Source organism: Lissotriton helveticus, chromosome 3_2 (assembly GCF_964261635.1).
Source record: "Lissotriton helveticus chromosome 3_2, aLisHel1.1, whole genome shotgun sequence".
Classification (NCBI taxonomy): Eukaryota; Metazoa; Chordata; class Amphibia; order Caudata; family Salamandridae; genus Lissotriton; species Lissotriton helveticus.
The window spans coordinates 498441781-498457066 of NC_136062.1; positions in this window are offsets into that span (position 1 = coordinate 498441781).

Here is a 15286-nt window from a genome sequence, read left to right on the forward strand (position 1 = left end):
TCTTACTGGTGTTTTGTATTTGCTTGTGTGATGGCCTACGCTATCTTCCTGGTATTTGATGTTTTCTTGTGTGATGGCTGATGCTCCCTTCCTGGTATTTGATGTTTGCTTGTGTGATGGCTGATGCTCCCTTCCTGGTGTTTGATATTTGCTTGTGTGATGGCCGAAACACTTTTTTCCTTATGTTTGATTTTTGCTTGTGTGATGGCCGATGCTCCCTTTCAGGTGTTTGATATTTGCTTGTGTGCTGGTTGACGCCCTTTCTTCCTGGTGTTTGATGTTTGCTTGTGTGATGCCCAATGCTCCCTTCCTGGTGTTTGATATTTGCTTGTGTGATGGCCGACGCACTCTTTTCCTGGTGTTGATGTTTGCTTGTGTGACCGCCGATGCTCTCTTCCTGGTGTTTGATATTTGCTTGTGTGATAGCCGGCGCCCTCTCTTCCTGGTGTTTGATGTTTGCTCATGTGATGGCTGATGCTTCCTTCCTGTTGTTTGATGTTTGCTTGCGTGATGACCAACTCGCTCTCTTCCTGGTGTTTGATGTTTGCTTGTGTGATGGCTGATGCTCCCTACCTGGTGTTTGATGTTTGCTTATGTGATGGCCTACGCCCTCCCTTCCTGGTGTTTGATGTTTGCTTGTGTGATGGCCGACGCTCTCTTCCTGGTCTATGATGTTTGCTTGTGTGATAGCTGATGCACTTTTTTCCTGGTGTTTGATGTCTGCTTGTGTGATGCCCGATGCTCCCTTCCTGGTGTTTTATATTTGCTTGTGTGATGGCCGACGCACTCTTTTCCTGGTGTTTGATGTTTGCTTGTGTGATGGCCGACGCCCTCTCATCCAGGTATTTGATGTTTGCATGTGTGATAGCCGACGCTCTCTTCCTGGTGTTTGATATTTGCTTGTGTGATGGCCGATGCTCCCTTCCTGGTGTTTGATGTTTGCTTGTGTGATGGCCGATGCTCCCTTCCTGTTGTTTGATATTTGCTTGTGTGATAGCCGACGCTCTCTTCCTGGTGTATGATGCTTACTTGTGATGGCCAATGCTCCCTTCCTGGTCTTTGATGTTTGCTTGTGTGATGGCCGACGCCCTCTCATCCAGGTGTTTGATGTTTGCGTGTATGATGGCCGACGCTCTCTTCCTGGTGTTTGATGTTTGCTTGTGTGATGGCCGACGCCCTCTCATCCAGGTGTTTGATGTTTGTGTGTGTGATGGCCGACGCTCCCTTCCTGGTGTTTGATATTTGCTTGTGTGATGGCCGACGCTGTCTTACTGGTGTTTGATGTTTGCTTGTGTGATGGCCGACGCTCTCTTCCTAGTGTTTGATGTTTGCTTGTGTGATGGCTGAGCTCCCTTCCTGATGTTTGATGTTTGCTTGTGTGATGGCTGATGCTCCCTTCCTGGTGTTTGATATTTGCTTGTGTAATGGCCGATGCACTCTTTTCCTGGTGTTTGATGTTTGCTTGTGTGATGGCCGATGCTCCCTTTCGGGTGTTTGATATTTGCTTGTGTGATGGTCGACGCCCTTTCTTCCTGGTGTTTGATGTTTGCTTGTGTGATGGCTGATGCTCCCTTCCTGATGTTTGATATTTGCTTGTGTGATAGCTGATGCACTCTTTTCCTGGTGTTTGATGTTTGCTTGTGTGATGCCCAATGCTCCCTTCCTGGTGTTTTATATTTGCTTGTGTGATGGCCGACGCACTCTTTTCCTGGTGTTGATGTTTGCTTGTGTGACGGCCAATGCTCTCTTCCTGGTGTTTGATATTTGCTTGTGTGATGGCCGACGCTCTCCTACTGGTGTTTGATGTTTGCTTGTGTGATGGCCGACGCTCTCTTCCTGGTGTTTGATGTTTGCTTGTGTGATGGCTGATGCTCCCTTCCCGATGTTTGACGTTTGCTTGTGTGATGGCTGATGCTCCCTTCCTGGTGTTTGATATTTGCTTGTGTAATGGCCGACGCACTCTTTTCCTTGTGTTTGATGTTTGCTTGTGTGATGGCCGATGCTCCCTTTTGGGTGTTTGATATTTGCTTGTGTGATGGTCGACACCCTTTCTTCCTGGTGTTTGTTGTTTGCTTGTGTGATGGCTGATGCTCCCTTCCTGATGTCTGATTTTTGCTTGTGTGATAGCTAACGCACTCTTTTCCTTGTGTTTGATGTTTGCTTGTGTGATGCCCGATGCTCCCTTCCTGGTGTTTTATATTTGCTTGTGTGATGGCCGATGCACTCTTTTCCTGGTGTTGATGTTTGCTTGTGTGATGGCCGACGCACTCTTTTCCTTATGTTTGATGTTTGCTTGTGTGATGGTCGATGCTCCCTTTCAGGTGTTTGATATTTGCTTGTGTGAGGGTCGACGCCCTTTCTTCCTGGTGTTTGATGTTTGCTTGTGTGATGGCCGATGCTCCCTTCCTGGTGTTTGATATTTGCCTGTGGGATAGCTGATGCACTCTTTTCCTGGTGTTTGATGTTTGCTTGTGTGATGCCCGATGCTCCCTTCCTGGTGTTTGATATTTGCTTGTGTGATGGCCGACGCACTCTTTTCCTGGTGTTGATGTTTGCTTGTGTGACGGCCGATGCTCTCTTCCTGGTGTTTGATATTTGCTTTTGTGCTAGCCGGCGCCCTCTCTTCCTGGTGTTTGATGTTTGCTTGTGTGATGGCTGATGCTTCCTTCCTGTTGTTTGATGTTTGCTTGCGTAATGGCCGACTCGCTCTCCTCCTGGTGTTTGATGTTTGCTTGTGTGATGGCTGATGCTCTCTACCTGGTGTTTGATGTTTGCTTGTGTGATGGCCTACGCCCTCCCTTCCTGGTGTTTGATGCTTGCTTGTGTGATGGCCGACGCTCTCTTCCTGGTGTATGATGTTTGCTTGTGTGATGGCCGATGCTCCCTTCCTGGTGTTTGATATTTGCTTGTGTGATGGCCGACGCTCTCTTACTGGTGTTTGATGTTTGCTTGTGTGATGGCCGACGCTCTCTTCCTGGTGTTTGATGTTTGCTTGTGTGATGGCCAACGCCCTCTCATCCAGGTATTTGATGTTTGCATGTGTGATAGCCGACGCTCTCTTCCTGGTGTTTGATATTTGCTTGTGTGATGGCCGATGCTCCCTTCCTGGTATTTGATATTTGATTGTGTCATGGTCGACGCTATCTTCCTGGTGTTTGATGTTTGCATGTGTGATGGCTGATGCTCCCTTCCCGTTGTTTGATATTTGCTTGTGTGATAGCCGACGCTCTCTTCCTGGTGTATGATGCTTACTTGTGATGGCCAATGCTCCCTTCCTGGCCTTTGATGTTTGCTTGTGTGATGACCGATGCCCTCTCATCCAGGTGTTTGATGTTTGCGTGTATGATGGCCGACGCTCTCTTCCTGGTGTTTGATGTTTGCTTGTGTGATGGCCGACGCCCTCTCATCCAGGTGTTTGATGTTTGTGTGTGTGATGGCCGACACTCCCTTCCTGGTGTTTGATATTTGCTTGTGTGATGGCCGACGCTCTCTTACTGGTGTTTGATGTTTGCTTGTGTGATGGCCGACGCTCTCTTCCTAGTGTTTGATGTTTGCTTGTGTGATGGCTGAGCTCCCTTCCTGATTTTTGATGTTTGCTTGTGTGATGGCTGATGCTCCCTTCCTGGTGTTTGATTTTTACTTGTGTAATGGCCGACGCACTCTTTTCCTGGTGTTTGATGTTTGCTTGTGTGATGGCCGATGCTCCCTTTCGGGTGTTTGATATTTGCTTGTGTGATGGTCGACGCCCTTTCTTCCTGGTGTTTGATGTTTGCTTGTGTGATGGCTGATGCTCCCTTCCTGATGTTTGATATTTACTTTTGTGATAGCTGATGCACTCTTTTCCTGGTGTTTGATGTTTGCTTGTGTGATGCCCTATGCTCCCTTCCTGGTGTTTTATATTTGCTTGTGTGATGGCCGACGCACTCTTTTCCTGGTGTTGATGTTTGCTTGTGTGACGGCCAATGCTCTCTTCCTGGTGTTTGATATTTGCTTGTGTGATGGCCGACGCTCTCTTACTGGTGTTTGATGTTTGCTTGTGTGATGGCCGCCGCTCTCTTCCTGGTGTTTGATGTTTGCTTGTGTGATGGCTGATGCTCCCTTCCTGATGTTTGATGTTTGCTTGTGTGATGCCTGATGGTCCCTTCCTGGTGTTTGATATTTGCTTGTGTAATGGCCGACGCACTCTTTTCCTGGTGTTTGATGTTTGCTTGTGTGATGGCTGATGCTCCCTTTTGGGTGTTTGATATTTGCTTGTGTGATGGTCACCACCCTTTCTTCCTGGTGTTTGTTGTTTGCTTGTATGATGGCGGATGCTCCCTTCCTGATGTTTGATAATTGCTTGTGTGATAGCTGATGCACTCTTTTCCTGGTGTTTGATGTTTGCTTGTGTGATGCCCGATACTCCCTTCCTGGTGTTTTATATTTGCTTGTGTGATGGCCGACGCACTCTTTTCCTGGTGTTGATGTTTGCTTGTGTGACGGCCAATGCTCTCTTCCTGGTGTTTGATATTTGCTTGTGTGATAGCCGGCACCCTCTCTTCCTGGTGTTTGATGTTTGCTCGTGTGATGGCTGATGCTCCCTTCCTGTTGTTTGATGTTTGCTTGCGTGATGGCTGAATCCCTCTCTTCCTGGTGTTTGATGTTTGCTCGTGTGATGGCTGATGCTCTCTACCTGGTGTTTGATGTTCGCTTGTGTGATGGCCGTCGCCCTCCCTTTCTGGTGTTTGATGCTTGCTTGTGTGATAGCCGACGCTCTCTTCCTGGTGTATGATGTTTGCTTGTGTGATGGCTGATGCTCCTTTCCTGGTGTTTGATATTTGCTTGTCTGATGGCCGACACTCTCTTCCTGGTGTTTGATGTTTGCTTGTGTGACGGCCGACGCCCTCTCATCCCGGTGTTTGATGTTTGCATGTGTGATGGCCGACGCTCTCTTACTGGTGTTTGGTATTTGCTTGTGTGATGGCCGACGCTCTCTTCCTGGTATTTGATGTTTTCTTGTGTGATGGCTGATGCTCCCTTCCTGGTATTTGATGTTTGCTTGTGTGATGGCTGATGCTCCCTTCCTGGTGTTTGATATTTGCTTGTGTGATGGCCGACGCACTATTTTCCTTATGTTTGAGTTTTTGCTTGTGTGATGGCCGATGCTCCCTTTCAGGTGTTTGATATTTGCTTGTGTGCTGGTTGACGCCCTTTCTTCCTGGTGTTTGATGTTTGCTTGTGTGATGGCTGATGCTCCCTTCCTGGTGTTTGATATTTGCTTGTGTGATAGCTGATGCAATCTTTTCCTGGTGTTTGATGTTTGCTTGTGTGATGCCCGATGCTCCCTTCCTGGTGTTTGATATTTGCTTGTGTGATGGCTGACGCACTCTTTTCCTGGTGTTGATGTTTGCTTGTGTGACCGCCGATGCTCTCTTCCTGGTGTTTGATATTTGCTTGTGCAATAGCCGGCGCCCGCTCTTCCTGGTGTTTGATGTTTGCTCGTGTGATGGCTGATGCTTCCTTCCTGGTGTTTGATGTTTGCTTGTGTGACGGCTGATGCTCCCTACCTTTTGTTTGATGTTTGCTTATGTGATGGCCTACGCCCTCCCTTCCTGGTGTTTGATGTTTGCTTGTGTGATGGCCGACGCTCTCTTCCTGGTGTTTGATGTTTGCTTGTGTGATGGCCGATGCTCCCTTCCTGTTGTTTGATATTTGCTTGTGTGATAGTCGACGCTCTCTTCTTGGTGTATGATGCTTACTTGTGATGGCCAATGCTCCCTTCCTGTTCTTTGATGTTTGCTTGTGTGATGGCCGACGCCCTCTCATCCAAGTGTTTGATGTTTGTGTGTGTGATGGCCGACTCTCCCTTCCTGGTTTTTGATATTTGCTTGTGTGATGGCCGACGCTCTCTTACTGGTGTTTGATGTTTGCTTGTGTGATGGCCGACGCTCTCTTCCTAGTGTTTGATGTTTGCTTGTGTGATGGCTGAGATCCCTTCCTGATGTTTGATGTTTGCTTGTGTGATGGCTGATGCTCCCTTCCTGGTGTTTGATATTTGCTTGTGTAATGGCCGACGCACTCTTTTCCTGGTGTTTGATGTTTGCTTGTGTGATGGCCGATGCTCCCTTTCGGGTGTTTGATATTTGTTTGTGTGATGGTCGACGCCCTTTCTTCCTGGTGTTTGATGTTTGCTTGTGTGATGGCTGATGCTCCCTTCCTGATGTTTGATATTTGCTTGTGTGATAGCTGATGCACTCTTTTCCTGGTGTTTGATGTTTGCTTGTGTGATGCCCTATGCTCCCTTCCTGGTGTTTTATATTTGCTTGTGTGATGGCCGACGCACTCTTTTCCTGGTGTTGTTGTTTGCTTATGTGACGGCCAATGCTCTCTTCCTGGTGTTTGATATTTGCTTGTGTGATGGCCGACGCTCTCTTACTGGTGTTTGATGTTTCTTGTGTGATGGCCGACGCTCTCTTCCTGGTGTTTGATGTTTGCTTGTGTGATGGCTGATGCTCCCTTCCTGATGTTTGCTTGTGTGATGGCTGATGCTCGCTTCCTGGTGTTTGATATTTGCTTGTGTGACGGCCGACGCCCTCTCATCCCGGTGTTTGATGTTTGCATGTGTGATGGCCGACGCTCTCTTACTGGTGTTTGGTATTTGCTTGTGTGATGGCCGACGCTCTCTTCCTGGTATTTGATATTTTCTTGTGTGATGGCTGATGCTCCCTTCCTGTTATTTGATGTTTGCTTGTGTGATGGCTGATGCTTCCTTCCTGGTGTTTGATATTTGCTTGTGTGATGGCTGATGCTTCCTTCCTGTTGTTTGATGTTTGCTTGCGTGATGACCAACTCGCTCTCTTCCTGTTGTTTGATGTTTGCTTGTGTGACGGCTGATGCTCCCTACCTGGTGTTTGATGTTTGCTTATGTGATGGCCTACGCCCTCCCTTCCTGGTGTTTGATGTTTGCTTGTGTGATGGCCGACACTCTCTTCCTGGTCTATGATGTTTGCTTGTGTGATGGCCGATGCTCTCTTCCTGGTGTTTGATATTTGCTTGTGTGATGGCCGACGCTCTCTTCCTGGGGTTTGATGTTTGCTTGTGTGATGGCCGAGGCCCTCTCATCCAGGTATTTGATGTTTGCATGTGTGATAGCCGACGCTCTCTTCCTGGTGTTTGATATTTGCTTGGTGATGGCCGATGCTCCCTTCCTGGTGTTTGATGTTTGCTTGTGTGATGGCCGATGCTCCCTTCCTGTTGTTTGATATTTGCTTGTGTGATAGCCGACGCTCTCTTCCTGGTGTATGATGCTTACTTGGGATGGCCAATGCTCCCTTCCTGGTCTTTGATGTTTGTGTGTGTGATGGCCGACGCTCCCTTCCTGGTGTTTGATATTTGCTTGTGTGATGGCCGACGCTCTCTTACTGGTGTTTGATGTTTGCTTGTGTGATGGCTGACGCTCTCTTCCTAGTGTTTGATGTTTGCTTGTGTGATGGCTGAGCTCCCTTCCTGATGTTTGATGTTTGCTTGTGTGATTGCTGATGCTCCCTTCCTGGTGTTTGATATTTGCTTGTGTAATGGCCGACGCACTCTTTTCCTGGTGTTTGATGTTTGCTCGTGTGATGGCTGATGCTCTCTACCTGGTGTTTGATGTTCGCTTGTGTGATGGCCGTCGCCCTCCTTTTCTGGTGTTTGATGCTTGCTTGTGTGATAGCCGACGCTCTCTTCCTGGTGTATGATGTTTGCTTGTGTGATGGCTGATGCTCCTTTCCTGGTGTTTGATATTTGCTTGTCTGATGGCCGACACTCTCTTCCTGGTGTTTGATGTTTGCTTGTGTGACGGCCGACGCCCTCTCATCCCGGTGTTTGATGTTTGCATGTGTGATAGCCGACGCTCTCTTACTGGTGTTTGGTATTTGCTTGTGTGATGGCCGACGCTCTCTTCCTGGTATTTGATGTTTTCTTGTGTGATGGCTGATGCTCCCTTCCTGGTATTTGATGTTTGCTTGTGTGATGGCTGATGCTCCCTTCCTGGTGTTTGATATTTGCTTGTGTGATGGCCGACGCACTATTTTCCTTATGTTTGAGTTTTTGCTTGTGTGATGGCCGATGCTCCCTTTCAGGTGTTTGATATTTGCTTGTGTGCTGGTTGACGCCCTTTCTTCCTGGTGTTTGATGTTTGCTTGTGTGATGGCTGATGCTCCCTTCCTGGTGTTTGATATTTGCTTGTGTGATAGCTGATGCAATCTTTTCCTGGTGTTTGATGTTTGCTTGTGTGATGCCCGATGCTCCCTTCCTGGTGTTTGATATTTGCTTGTGTGATGGCCGACGCACTCTTTTCCTGGTGTTGATGTTTGCTTGTGTGACCGCCGATGCTCTCTTCCTGGTGTTTGATATTTGCTTGTGCAATAGCCGGCGCCCGCTCTTCCTGGTGTTTGATGTTTGCTCGTGTGATGGCTGATGCTTCCTTCCTGGTGTTTGATGTTTGCTTGTGTGACGGCTGATGCTCCCTACCTTTTGTTTGATGTTTGCTTATGTGATGGCCTACGCCCTCCCTTCCTGGTGTTTGATGTTTGCTTGTGTGATGGCCGACGCTCTCTTCCTGGTGTTTGATGTTTGCTTGTGTGATGGCCGATGCTCCCTTCCTGTTGTTTGATATTTGCTTGTGTGATAGCCGACGCTCTCTTCTTGGTGTATGATGCTTACTTGTGATGGCCAATGCTCCCTTCCTGGTCTTTGATGTTTGCTTGTGTGATGGCCGACGCCCTCTCATCCAAGTGTTTGATGTTTGTGTGTGTGATGGCCGACGCTCACTTCCTGGTGTTTGATATTTGCTTGTGTGATGGCCGACGCTCTCTTACTGGTGTTTGATATTTGTTTGTGTGATGGCCGACGCTCTCTTCCTAGTGTTTGATGTTTGCTTGTGTGATGGCTGAGCTCCCTTCCTGATGTTTGATGTTTGCTTGTGTGATGGCTGATGCTCCCTTCCTGGTGTTTGATATTTGCTTGTGTGATGGCTGATGCTCCCTTCCTGATGTTTGATATTTGCTTGTGTGATAGCTGATGCACTCTTTTCCTGGTGTTTGATGTTTGCTTGTGTGATGCCCTATGCTCCCTTCCTGGTGTTTTATATTTGCTTGTGTGATGGCCGACGCACTCTTTTCCTGGTGTTGATGTTTGCTTGTGTGACGGCCAATGCTCTCTTCCTGGTGTTTGATATTTGCTTGTGTGATGGCCGACGCTCTCTTACTGGTGTTTGATGTTTCTTGTGTGATGGCCGACGCTCTCTTCCTGGTGTTTGATGTTTGCTTGTGTGATGGCTGATGCTCCCTTCCTGATGTTTGCTTGTGTGATGGCTGATGCTCCCTTCCTGGTGTTTGATATTTGCTTGTGTGACGGCCGACGCCCTCTCATCCCGGTGTTTGATGTTTGCATGTGTGATGGCCGACGCTCTCTTACTGGTGTTTGGTATTTGCTTGTGTGATGGCCGACGCTCTCTTCCTGGTATTTGATGTTTTCTTGTGTGATGGCTGATGCTCCCTTCCTGTTATTTGATGTTTGCTTGTGTGATGGCTGATGCTCCCTTCCTGGTGTTTGATATTTGCTTGTGTGATGGCTGATGCTTCCTTCCTGTTGTTTGATGTTTGCTTGCGTGATGACCAACTCGCTCTCTTCCTGGTGTTTGATGTTTGCTTGTGTGACGGCTGATGCTCCCTACCTGGTGTTTGATGTTTGCTTATGTGATGGCCTACGCCCTCCCTTCCTGGTGTTTGATGTTTGCTTGTGTGATGGCCGACACTCTCTTCCTGGTCTATGATGTTTGCTTGTGTGATGGCCGATGCTCTCTTCCTGGTGTTTGATATTTGCTTGTGTGATGGCCGACGCTCTCTTCCTGGTGTTTGATGTTTGCTTGTGTGATGGCCGAGGCCCTCTCATCCAGGTATTTGATGTTTGCATGTGTGTTAGCTGACGCTCTCTTCCTGGTGTTTAATTTTTGCTTGGTGATGGCCGATGCTCCCTTCCTGGTGTTTGATGTTTGCTTGTGTGATGGCCGATGCTCCCTTCCTGTTGTTTGATATTTGCTTGTGTGATAGCCGACGCTCTCTTCCTGGTGTATGATGCTTACTTGTGATGGCCAATGCTCCCTTCCTGGTCTTTGATGTTTGTGTGTGTGATGGCCGACGCTCCCTTCCTGGTGTTTGATATTTGCTTGTGTGATGGCCGACGCTCTCTTACTGGTGTTTGATGTTTGCTTGTGTGATGGCCGACGCTCTCTTCCTAGTGTTTGATGTTTGCTTGTGTGATGGCCGATGCTCTCTTCCTGGTGTTTGATATTTGCTTGTGTGATGGCCGACGCTCTCTTCCTGGTGTTTGATGTTTGCTTATGTGATGGCCTACGCCCTCCCTTCCTGGTGTTTGATGTTTGCTTGTGTGATGGCCGACACTCTCTTCCTGGTCTATGATGTTTGCTTGTGTGATGGCCGATGCTCTCTTCCTGGTGTTTGATATTTGCTTGTGTGATGGCCGACGCTCTCTTCCTGGTGTTTGATGTTTGCTTGTGTGATGGCCGAGGCCCTCTCATCCAGGTATTTGATGTTTGCATGTGTGATAGCCGACGCTCTCTTCCTGGTGTTTGATATTTGCTTGGTGATGGCCGATGCTCCCTTCCTGGTGTTTGATGTTTGCTTGTGTGATGGCCGATGCTCCCTTCCTGTTGTTTGATATTTGCTTGTGTGATAGCCGACGCTCTCTTCCTGGTGTATGATGCTTACTTGTGATGGCCAATGCTCCCTTCCTGATCTTTGATGTTTGTGTGTGTGATGGCCGACGCTCCCTTCCTGGTGTTTTATATTTGCTTGTGTGATGGCCGACGCTCTCTTACTGGTGTTTGATGTTTGCTTGTGTGATGGCCGACGCTCTCTTCCTAGTGTTTGATGTTTGCTTGTGTGATGGCTGAGCTCCCTTCCTGATGTTTGATGTTTGCTTGTGTGATGGCTGATGCTCCCTTCCTGGTGTTTGATATTTGCTTGTGTAATGGCCGACGCACTCTTTTCCTGGTGTTTGATGTTTGCTCGTGTGATGGCTGATGCTCTCTACCTGGTGTTTGATGTTTGCTTATGTGATGGCCTACGCCCTCCCTTCCTGGTGTTTGATGTTTGCTTGTGTGATGGCCGACACTCTCTTCCTGGTCTATGATGTTTGCTTGTGTGATGGCCGATGCTCTCTTCCTGGTGTTTGATATTTGCTTGTGTGATGGCCGACGCTCTCTTCCTGGTGTTTGATGTTTGCTTGTGTGATGGCCGAGGCCCTCTCATCCAGGTATTTGATGTTTGCATGTGTGTTAGCTGACGCTCTCTTCCTGGTGTTTAATTTTTGCTTGGTGATGGCCGATGCTCCCTTCCTGGTGTTTGATGTTTGCTTGTGTGATGGCCGATGCTCCCTTCCTGTTGTTTGATATTTGCTTGTGTGATAGCCGACGCTCTCTTCCTGGTGTATGATGCTTACTTGTGATGGCCAATGCTCCCTTCCTGGTCTTTGATGTTTGTGTGTGTGATGGCCGACGCTCCCTTCCTGGTGTTTGATATTTGCTTGTGTGATGGCCGACGCTCTCTTACTGGTGTTTGATGTTTGCTTGTGTGATGGCCGACGCTCTCTTCCTAGTGTTTGATGTTTGCTTGTGTGATGGCCGATGCTCTCTTCCTGGTGTTTGATATTTGCTTGTGTGATGGCCGACGCTCTCTTCCTGGTGTTTGATGTTTGCTTATGTGATGGCCTACGCCCTCCCTTCCTGGTGTTTGATGTTTGCTTGTGTGATGGCCGACACTCTCTTCCTGGTCTATGATGTTTGCTTGTGTGATGGCCGATGCTCTCTTCCTGGTGTTTGATATTTGCTTGTGTGATGGCCGACGCTCTCTTCCTGGTGTTTGATGTTTGCTTGTGTGATGGCCGAGGCCCTCTCATCCAGGTATTTGATGTTTGCATGTGTGATAGCCGACGCTCTCTTCCTGGTGTTTGATATTTGCTTGGTGATGGCCGATGCTCCCTTCCTGGTGTTTGATGTTTGCTTGTGTGATGGCCGATGCTCCCTTCCTGTTGTTTGATATTTGCTTGTGTGATAGCCGACGCTCTCTTCCTGGTGTATGATGCTTACTTGTGATGGCCAATGCTCCCTTCCTGATCTTTGATGTTTGTGTGTGTGATGGCCGACGCTCCCTTCCTGGTGTTTTATATTTGCTTGTGTGATGGCCGACGCTCTCTTACTGGTGTTTGATGTTTGCTTGTGTGATGGCCGACGCTCTCTTCCTAGTGTTTGATGTTTGCTTGTGTGATGGCTGAGCTCCCTTCCTGATGTTTGATGTTTGCTTGTGTGATGGCTGATGCTCCCTTCCTGGTGTTTGATATTTGCTTGTGTAATGGCCGACGCACTCTTTTCCTGGTGTTTGATGTTTGCTCGTGTGATGGCTGATGCTCTCTACCTGGTGTTTGATGTTCGCTTGTGTGATGGCCGTCGCCCTCCCTTTCTGGTGTTTGATGCTTGCTTGTGTGATAGCCGACGCTCTCTTCCTGGTGTATGATGTTTGCTTGTGTGATGGCTGATGCTCCTTTCCTGGTGTTTGATATTTGCTTGTCTGATGGCCGACACTCTCTTCCTGGTGTTTGATGTTTGCTTGTGTGACGGCCGACGCCCTCTCATCCCGGTGTTTGATGTTTGCATGTGTGATGGCTGACGCTCTCTTCCTGGGGTGTGGTATTTGCTTGTGTGATAGCTGATGCGCTCTTTTCCTGGTGTTTGATGTTTGCTTGTGTGATGGCCGACGCTCTCTTCCTGGTGTTTGATGTTTGCACGTGTGATGGCCGACGCTCTCTTCCTGGTGTTTGGTATTTGCTTGTGTGATAGCCGACTGTTAGAATTGGAGGTCTCTGGTTGGCGCAAGTATTCACTTGTGACAAGCAGTGACCCTCTCCTCTAAGTCAGAGCGAAGGATGACCCCTTAGAATTACCCTTGCTCACACTCTAGGTGCGTGGCGTGAGCAGCCAAGGCTAATCTTCAGACGTTATTGGGTTAAGCATTTGTAATCACACACACAGTAAATATATCAATCCCCCCACAAATGGACACCAGGCTATGGTTCTGTAAAAATACGTAATCTTTATATAAAATATATATATATATATCTCTAGGCAGGCAGATATCACAAGACCTTATAACGTATTACTTTACTTTTGGGCCCCCAGATCTCAGATGTGGGCAACAGTTCTCTTTACGTAATCAAGTAGTGTCTTTACTTCTTAGTTAGGGTGTCCTGCACTCATGGACACTCTTTTTCAGGCGTTGGTACCCAGTCTTGGGGAAGGGGCGCTTCGTAGCGCTTTAGTGCGTTGAAAAACGGAAGAAAACCCCGGCCCCTACCAAGGCTCACGCATCTCACGTGAGCAGGCGGCCACGGATTCCCACGGTGGGGGCTGAGCTGAGGAGCAGCAAGGAGGCGATGAGAGGAGCCTCGGGAAACCCAGGGCCTTTTCCGGAGGTGGGGGCTCCTGGCTGCAGTGAGGAGCAGGGAGGCGATGAGAGGAGCCTCGGGAAACCCAGGGCCTTTTCCGGAGGTGGGGGCTCTCGGCTGCAGTGAGGAGCAGGGAGGCGAAGAGAGGAGCCTCGGGAAACCCAGGGCCTTTTCCGGAGGTGGGGGCTCCTGGCTGCAGGGAGGCGATGAGAGGAGCCTCGGGAAACCCAGGGCCTTTTGCCGGAGGTGGGGGCTCTCTGCTGCAGTGAGGAGCAGGGAGGCGATGAGAGGAGCCTCGGCAAACCCAGGGCCTTTTCCGGAGGTGGGGGCTCCTGGCTTCAGTGAGGAGCAGGGAGGCGAAGAGAGGAGCCTCTGGAAACCCAGGGCCTTTTTCCGGAGGTGGGGGCTCCTGGCTGCAGTGAGGAGCAGGGAGGCGAAGAGAGGAGCCTCGGGAAACCCAGGGCCTTTTTCCGGAGGTGGGAGCTCTCGGCTGCAGTGAGGAGCAGGGAGGCGATGAGAATAGCCTCGGGAAACCCAGGGCCTTTTCCGGAGGTGGGGGCTCTCGGCTGCAGGGAGGCGATGAGAGGAGCCTCGGGAAACCCAGGGCCTTTTGCCGGAGGTGGGGGCTCTCGGCTGCAGTGAGGAGCAGGGAGGCGATGAGAATAGCCTCGGGAAACCCAGGGCCTTTTCCGGAGGTGGGGGCTCTCGGCTGCAGTGAGGAGCAGGGAGGCGATGAGAGGAGCCTCGGGAAACCCAGGGCCTTTTTCCGGAGGTGGGGGCTCCTGGCTGCAGTGAGGAGCAGGGAGGCGAAGAGAGGAGCCTCGGGAAACCCAGGGCCTTTTTCCGGAGGTGGGGGCTCCTGGCTGCAGTGAGGAGCAGGGAGGCGATGAGAGGAGCCTCGGCAAACCCAGGGCCTTTTCCGGAGGTGGGGGCTCCTGGCTTCAGTGAGGAGCAGGGAGGCGAAGAGAGGAGCCTCGGGAAACCCAGGGCCTTTTTCCGGAGGTGGGAGCTCTCGGCTGCAGTGAGGAGCAGGGAGGCGATGAGAGGAGCCTCGGGAAACCCAGGGCCTTTTTCCGGAGGTGGGGGCTCCTGGCTGCAGTGAGGAGCAGGGAGGCGAAGAGAGGAGCCTCGGGAAACCCAGGGCCTTTTTCCGGAGGTGGGAGCTCTCGGCTGCAGTGAGGAGCAGGGAGGCGATGAGAATAGCCTCGGGAAACCCAGGGCCTTTTCCGGAGGTGGGGGCTCTCGGCTGCAGGGAGGCGATGAGAGGAGCCTCGGGAAACCCAGGGCCTTTTGCCGGAGGTGGGGGCTCTCGGCTGCAGTGAGGAGCAGGGAGGCGATGAGAATAGCCTCGGGAAACCCAGGGCCTTTTCCGGAGGTGGGGGCTCTCGGCTGCAGTGAGGAGCAGGGAGGCGATGAGAATAGCCTCGGGAAACCCAGGGCCTTTTCCGGAGGTGGGGGCTCTCGGCTGCAGTGAGGAGCAGGGAGGCGATGAGAGGAGCCTCGGGAAACCCAGGGCCTTTTCCGGAGGTGGGGGCTCCTGGCTGCAGTGAGGAGCAGGGAGGCGATGAGAGGAGCCTCGGGAAACCCAGGGCCTTTTCCGGAGGTGGGGGCTCCTGGCTGCAGTGAGGAGCAGGGAGGCGATGAGAGGAGCCTCGGGAAACCCAGGGCCTTTTCCGGAGGTGGGGGCTCCTGGCTGCAGTGAGGAGCAGGGAGGCGAAGAGAGGAGCCTCGGGAAACGCAGGGCCTTTTCCGGAGGTGGGGGCTCCTGGCTGCAGTGAGGAGCAGGGAGGCGATGAAAGGAGCCTCA